Source organism: Camelus dromedarius, chromosome 33, assembly GCF_036321535.1.
Source record: "Camelus dromedarius isolate mCamDro1 chromosome 33, mCamDro1.pat, whole genome shotgun sequence".
NCBI classification, from domain to species: domain Eukaryota; kingdom Metazoa; phylum Chordata; class Mammalia; order Artiodactyla; family Camelidae; genus Camelus; species Camelus dromedarius.
This window is the reverse complement of record NC_087468.1, coordinates 16,485,254-16,493,057: the sequence shown is the minus strand read 5'-3', so window position 1 is coordinate 16,493,057 and position 7,804 is coordinate 16,485,254. Positions and strand designations below refer to the sequence as shown.

General features: G+C 38.4%; 1 non-coding gene across 1 annotated transcript; it reads left to right on the top strand.

Annotated features, from left to right (window-relative positions):
- The first annotated feature begins 2,966 nt into the window (after positions 1–2,966).
- On the top strand, positions 2,967–3,075 carry LOC116149569 (U6 spliceosomal RNA). The gene has a single exon (XR_004133190.2). It is a non-coding gene; the product is annotated as a U6 spliceosomal RNA (small nuclear RNA).
- The last annotated feature ends 4,729 nt before the right edge of the window (positions 3,076–7,804 follow it).

Here is a 7,804-nt window from a genome sequence, read left to right as displayed (position 1 = left end):
CCATCTTGTTCTTCCAAATCAGCATTTGCAAAGAAAAGCTACAGCAGGCTTTCCCTGCAGTTCTCAATGTTCATTCCCCAGAATTCGGCTGATTGAAAACTGTAGCACCTTCCCTGTTTGAAAAGACGTTCCGCTGGCATGCGGTACACTTTCTCTCCCACAAGGTAGGATAAAAGAATTGCTATGAAACAAAGTAAGGTCTGATATCCACAGCAGCAAAATAATCATGGTTTCTGGTGGGATTTGCACACGTGGAATTTGGCAGAAAATGTCCCAGGAAGAGTCACATGACATTTATGCAGAAGGGAAGGGAGAGAGATTTCTTGGGAGAAATATTATTTGATAGTAACAGAAGTTTCGAGTTTGAAAACTTGCAGCATGGTTTCCCGATCTTCATTTTCATAGTAAAGACATTTCTTCACTTAACCAATATATATTAAGTTTTCCCCATTTGCCAAGCCATCTTCTTAATACCAGGACATAGAGCAGTGAACATAACATGCAAAAAATATCTGTCTTTGTGAAAATTTTTAAAAAATCAATAATTAATTTAAAGATAAATAAGAATAGGAAAAGACAGCTCGCTGGGAAGTTTAAACATCCTCATTCTAGAAACTGACTTTTTAAATTTCTGAGTGAATTCCCTTGCAGACAATTATTACTAAGCCCACCCATGTGCATGGAGAACAGAAAAGCCATTCCAAATCTATTAAAGCGAAAGACATTTTATAATATGAAAGCCAGAACTCTGCCTCTGAAGGGTACTTGTTAATTGAGATGTTGACAGATTTGTCAGTTCTCTCTGCCTACTGACTTCTCTCAGAAAACATCTCAGAGTAATTGAGAAGAAGCAGACATCGCGTGACACAATCCTGTTGGTTCCTCTGTCTTCACCGAAACCTACTTCTATCTGTGGACACGGAAAAACTCATCAGAAATTTGAGAAAATAAGGTCAGTACAAAAGACTAGGGTTGAAAAATCAGAGAGAGTGTTGGTAGACCCTGGAAACCCTGAGACCAGGTTAGCAAGGCTGTGGCATCTGAAATTTTAAGAAGTTTGTCTCTAAAGCAGTTTGAATAGGGGTTACTTCTCTCACTGCCTACATACAATTTGTTGCCTAATGTATTCTGTTGACTTCTGAAAGGCTTAATTTGAAATATGAAAGTCCATTCAAGAGTGCCAATGACTTGAGTTGTATAAAGCTGTGGATGGTAAGAAAGTTAGAGAACTAGCATTGAGGGAGCAATCACAACCACATTGTCTGTTATAAAGTACGCAAATGTCGACTGAGATAAATGCGCAGCCTGAAAGCTGAGAGTTATGTTTTATTTGGCGGGAGGACTCGAGCCGGGATGACAGCCTCTCAGGTGGCCCTGAGGGACTGCTCCCAAGAGGTAGGGGAGGGGCTGGGATATACAGGAGCTTTACAGCAAAGACCAGGTAGTTGGAACATTAAAAGATTGCTTGTTATCTAAAGAAAACCAGGCATCTCAAGTTAAAGAGTTTAGTGCTTTTCTATGTATGGGAGGAAGCAAGCATTTGGGCTCATCGAATTCATTCCTTTGACAAGCACCGAGCTGTCTAGGATCAGCGTCCCGTCCTTTCTTGCTCTGAGTGCCCTCAAGGGGCACCACTGTGAGTGGCTGCAGAGGCCGGGCCGCGGGCTGGTCCTCACTGGGGGGTGGGGCAGCCACTGATGGCTTGATGGCTTCAGCATTCTCTGTTTACTGATGTGGTTCGCAGTTATTTTTGTTCACGGAGGATTTCTCGTTCACACAAATCTTGCATTGAAGCTTGCTTTGAGGCTGGTCAGTGGGAGCGTACCTGCTGGATGAGAGTTGTGCATTTTGACAACAGATCAGCAGCAGAACCAGGATTATCCAGAAAGCTTTCCAAGTCTGCCCGTGCGTCCACAGCGGGCTGATTGTGGCCATTGCAGCTCTTTCCAGTCTGCCCATGTTGAAGCTGACCACCTGTGTGGAAACAGTTCAAAGCTTAAAAAGCACATCAATGGCCGAATTCTGATTTGTTGATTGCATACAGATGAGAATTAATCTTTAAAGGCCAGACAGAGTATCTTGGATATACACAAGAGAAAATCTATCCTGGGGAAAATCTCCATATTGCCAACAAGTTTAACATTCATTTTAAATCTAATGTTATAGGCTTACCAAACAAAATTTGCAGTTGGATTTCGATTAGATTGTGTTATGTATGGAAAATGGTTAATATCTTGTGTTTCTTGACTTTCAGTTCAGCTTCTAAATTTTTTAGATGATTTCCCAAATGTATTTCAAAATCTCAGTTTTGGAGAGGAGTTAGTAGAATATGAATATCACAAACAGTATGTCTTTGTGTTGCCTTCAACCATTATGTTGTTATTACATTTTAGGATAGAATGCACTTCATTTTATAAAAAATATTCATTGTGCCATTTTACAAAAGTTGCATTTCTTTTTCCTCATTGTTATCTTTTGGGTGGATCTATTGATTTACATATGGCATTACTCTTACACAAAATTTTCTGTCACAATTCTTGTTTAGGTATAAATGACATATATATATATTTTTTTTTCAAATTAGCACCTTTTTCTCTTAGCAAGGAACAGAAAATGCACATAGAGGTATAGACAGCATCATTCACGGGTTCAGATATCTCTGTATCTTGAAAAGTCACTGAAAGCACTAAAGACATCTCTCATCTCTGTTCGGCAATTTATAATATAGATCGTATCTGCATTCATAAGGGAAGGATGATACAGTAGAATTGAGCGGTCACTCAAAACTTATTTACTTAGAAAATGTGCTGGGAACACAGCAATGAAAAAAAAAATTAAAGACAAAAATTTGATAGAGTTTGTATCCCAGTAGAAAAATACAAACATTCAATCAAATATGTGATCACGATAAATGTTATAGACAAAATAAATTAAGAAAGAAGATAAGTTTAGTCAAAGGTGGGGGTGTTGCTGGCTTCTACAGCTACATGTGCTAAAATTGGAACAATACGGAGAAGATTAGCATGGCCCCTGGGCAAGAATGACATGCAAATTTGTGAAGGGTCCCCTATTTTTAATCTTATGGTTACCAGGGAAAGGGGGTGGGAAGGGATACATTTGGGGGTTTTGAGATTTTCAAATGTTAACCACTAGATATAAAAATACATAAAAAACAAATTTCTTCTCTATAGCTTAGGGAACTATATTTAATATCTTGTAATAATGTTTAACGAAAAAGAATATATGTATGAATGTGCATGACTGGGACATTATGCTGTATGCCAGAAACTGACACATTGTAACTGACTGTACTTCCGTTAGAAAAAAAAAAAATGGGGACAATGGCGGTTAAGATACAGTTTCCAGAAAAGGGCTCACTGGGATCTGGGATTTTGACTTCTGTGAATGGTAAGATTGAGCGGTCGATGGCGTGAGGATCAGGACCATCTCAGGCGGGAAGACTCACAAGTCCAAAGGCCCTGAGATGGGAGGAGTTTGGAACGTATGGAGAACCAGAAACGGCATCGAGATGATCAAGGAGGAATGAGCCAGGAGAGGGTAGTAAGAGCCGAGATCAGAGACGTCACTGCACTTGATCAGAAGGCTTTGTTTCAACATCGCTGTAATTGAGCAATCAGCATACCTTTGTTGAATTATATTATGTTCCTATTACCTTCATACTATAGTTTTTAAATTAATTGATTATACTTCTGGGTGTGGTTAGAATTGCATATTCTGATTTCAGTTGGAGATGGATGTGAATGCCCCAAGTTTCTTTTTGTAGTTGCATTCTCTAAAGAACTGATTTAATTGCAATGAGCATAAACTTCAATGGTGAGCTTACCTATCAAAAAAAAAAAGACACGTTTTGGCTTTTTTCCAGTGTTTTGAGGGGAACATTTGCATGTAGTAAGAAACTCAATGTCATTTAAAAAAAATTTTTTTTCACATTTCTTCAGTGATATTCAGCAATAATTTACTGTCTATCAAAAGGAACTGTTCTGTTCTGGCCTCCACAATACTTCCTTGGATTCACAATCTCTTCAGGAGAACTGATTCATTCATGCATCAGATAATTCTTATAGCGGGGATTTTTTTAGGCAATCAGGTTATAGCAATAAATAAATTTATTTTCTAAAGGGAGAATTAAAGACTAAACAAATAGTATCTGTTCAGGCAAAAACAAAACAAGTTAAGTGTCTTTGTTAGCACAGTTCAGCATGGGGAGCGACCTGGAAAGAGAAAGACTGGTTCATGACGTTTTCCAAGGGATGATGGCGTTTAAGGAGATACGTGAAATACGGGAAGGAGCTCATCACATGGAGAGCTAGCGGAGCAGCACTGAGATCAAATATTAAGGCTGTGAAGATGGAGCCGTTCCCTGCAGGTGTTTCAATAACCCCTATTCTTTGAGTGATGAGGGTGAGGGAGCTTGGAAGTCCGCCCTTTAAAGTGGGCCATTGGCTACCCTGAGCTGGTTTTGTCCCCAGATTCCTATAGGCCACCATCAGTCTTCCGTACAAGCTCATATTTAGGCAGGGACTCATTTTCAGTGGTAATCACCCTCCTTCTCAAAAATCCTCAGGCTGAAGCGCAGCTGTCTGTCCTCCCCCCAAAAAGAAGAAGAGCCTCCATACGTCTCAGTATCTCACACCCACAGTCCTTCACTCTCCTCTAAGCAGTGGCTCTGCCCAAAAGAGCCGGACCATCATCAGATGAGTCAGATTTACCCGGCCAACTACTTTCAGCTGTTTCATACGTCCCTTAAACATAATTTACATTTAAAATTCTTCAGGACCAGTATGTGTAGCCCCCTTCACCCCTTCCTCAAGCACTACCAAGTGAGCACTATTCTCAGACACATCTTGCGAGTTGTTGCTGGTATTCAGTTACCCAAAGCCAAGATCTACTTGTGTGTGTGTGTTTAATTTCTTGTAATTCATTTCCTTAATTATTTTATTCTGTTTTGTATTTCAGTATTTGGACAGGGTGATTAATCCATAGTTATAATCTCAAGACCACTCTTAAGATGCCCAAACTGAGTGCCAGATGTACATCAAAAGATAAACGCTCTAATGTGAAATATTGATAAGAATGCTGAATAAGACCTAAGAACAAAGTCTAGTGGAATACCTCCAGAAGACGCCCCAGGTTGAAGCTTCTTTGCTTACAAAAAGAACCTGTGTGCTTTTAAAAGATAGCTCATGGGCTTTTTTTTTTTTTTTTTTTTTTTTTTTTGCCTTTTGCTTGATAGAGAATTTCAACTACAAAGGACAAAACTAGAATTAGTATTAGATTCGGGCTTGCAAAAGGACCTATTATTATAAAGAAGAAAGTTGTTTCTTTATCCTATCTTGGCAAAGCAGAAGCAATGCTCTGTGAAAAACAAGAACTTTCATCGTTTGCGCAAAATAGTCCAGGATTGTATTATAGGTGCTTTATCACCCCAACTAGTTTATAAGCAACTGGAGGGGAAAAGATATGCTTGTTTTCGAAGCCCGTCTCGCCTTCCACTGCTAGTCCCAAATATCTAACGAAATAGGCACATGAACACATGCTGTTTTAGTTGAAGTGGGGGGGAAAAAAAAGAGGACTGAATTTCTTTTAAAATATAAAATCCCATTATGCCCTTATTTGTTCTTTTCATAAGATCCAGGCTTCCCAGTCTTGCTATCTGCAAAATAGTGAAAGCAGGTTATTCGGGACTCGACCAGATGGACCTGTGTGGATGAGCACTTCCTCCCTCCAACGTGCATTTCAGTGATAATTTTTGTTCTGAGTAGTAAGCACATCCCTGCATTAGACTCTGAAATCTCTTGTATATCATCAAAAGAATGTCAAGTGTCTGCCTGTGTTTGAGTACATGGTAACTTCCCATTAAATAGCCAGTTGATTGGTAAAGCAGTCGATGTCCTGCCAATTTCAAGAACAATGAGTGGATAGTCACAATCTTTGTGATCCTTCTGGAATCAGCTTTGTAGGGGACCTTATGGGACTTCAGGGGTCTTCTAATGGCTAACACTCTCTCTTCGGTATATCATCCATCCTGCTTCAGGTTTATGTTATGCAATAGTAAGGCAGTTATGTACATCACACATCTGAAAACCTTGCTTCTAGCTCATTAGACATGTAGAACGAAGCCCATAATGTTGATGGTTTAATTAAGACTCCTAAAACATGACAGTGTAACGCACCAGGCTTCGAACAACATCAAAAACAACAAAATCCTATAAATAAGCTTTTCCTCTGATTGTGACGCAATTTTTCCCTTTTACAGATTCTCACAATTATATTGTCTTACTGATGTATGTACAGCCACCCACTGAATTCATATTTCCTTTTGCTTGAGTTATACTGTATTTACCATTGCCTCGCTTCATACCAGGACTGCGTTTAATTTTTATTCCATCTATGCTGGATATTCTGATAGGAGAACAAGGAGAATGGAGTTAGTGAATATTTTCTGAGACAGTTGAGAGCATCCAGATCCCTCTATAAACAGGTTTAGTGATCCTGTGCAGATGTTACATGTCACTAGGTGTGAAGATATCAAATAAAGATAGTAAGGGAGAGGAGACAGAGGGCGTTCAGGTCCAAGTCACTTCATAAGTGACATATTTGATGGCACTTAAAGGTAGATCTTAAAGCATAAACACAAAACAGAAATAGACTCACAGACATAGAATACAAACTTGTGGTTGCCAAGGGGGCGGAGGGTGGGAAGAGATAGACGGGATTTCAAAATTGTAGAATAGATAAACGGGATTGTACTGTACAGCGCAGGGAAATATATACAAGATCTTATGGTAGCTCACAGAGAAAAAATTGTGACAATGAATATATATATGTTCATATATAACTGAAAAATTGTGCCGTACACTGGAATTTGAAACAACATTGTAAAATGATTATAAATCAATAAAAAATGTTACAAAAGTAAAAAAAGAAGGTAGACCTTTAGGTAATGACCTTTTTCACATGCCCACGTCACTAAGTCTGAACACCTAAAGATTATAGTTACAACACTTCGTAGGCTTCTGTGTAAGTAGTAACATTTTGTCTCATGCTCTCTCTATGAATAACAATTTCATTTACAACCTAGAATGTATACCATATTTGATTGACTTTAACATAAATACGTTTAATAGCAGAAGTACACAAAAAACCAATGAGAAAGCTGTGTGTAGATTCGAACTAGAAAGAAACTGTTATTTGTAAATGATTCAACCAGGAGCGAAAAGTAAACCATGCGGGATTTTGATCTCTGTAACACATTATTTTTGGACTAAAAACAACAATTAGGGGATTTTTGCATTTTTTTGTATACCCACCTACCTCTGTGATCTGCCAATGAAGGAATTAAATGGTTCACTAAGTACTGAATTCGACATCCCAGTACCGCAGAGAGCAATTCCCGCTAATTGAAATGTGATGCATTAACTGCTTGGTAAAACAAAGATATTGTTTATCTTCCTACACAAACGTGTACTGGTGAATGTGCCTAAATGCTTCTTTCGCTTTTGAATCATCAAGGAAATAACACTGAAGTACTTTTAATGTTTTCTACACTGGTAGATGAATTAAATATGTAATTACCAGTGTGTATGTGAGCTAGAGATATATATATAATACATACACACATATATACACATATGTACGTATCTTTATGTATCATATAATGCATATGTCTGTATCTACTCATCACTGTGGGTAAATATTCATACACATATATATTTATATAAGTGTGCATATATATTTACACGCATGGATGTATATTGATGGACATGGATAACGGATGGAAAGA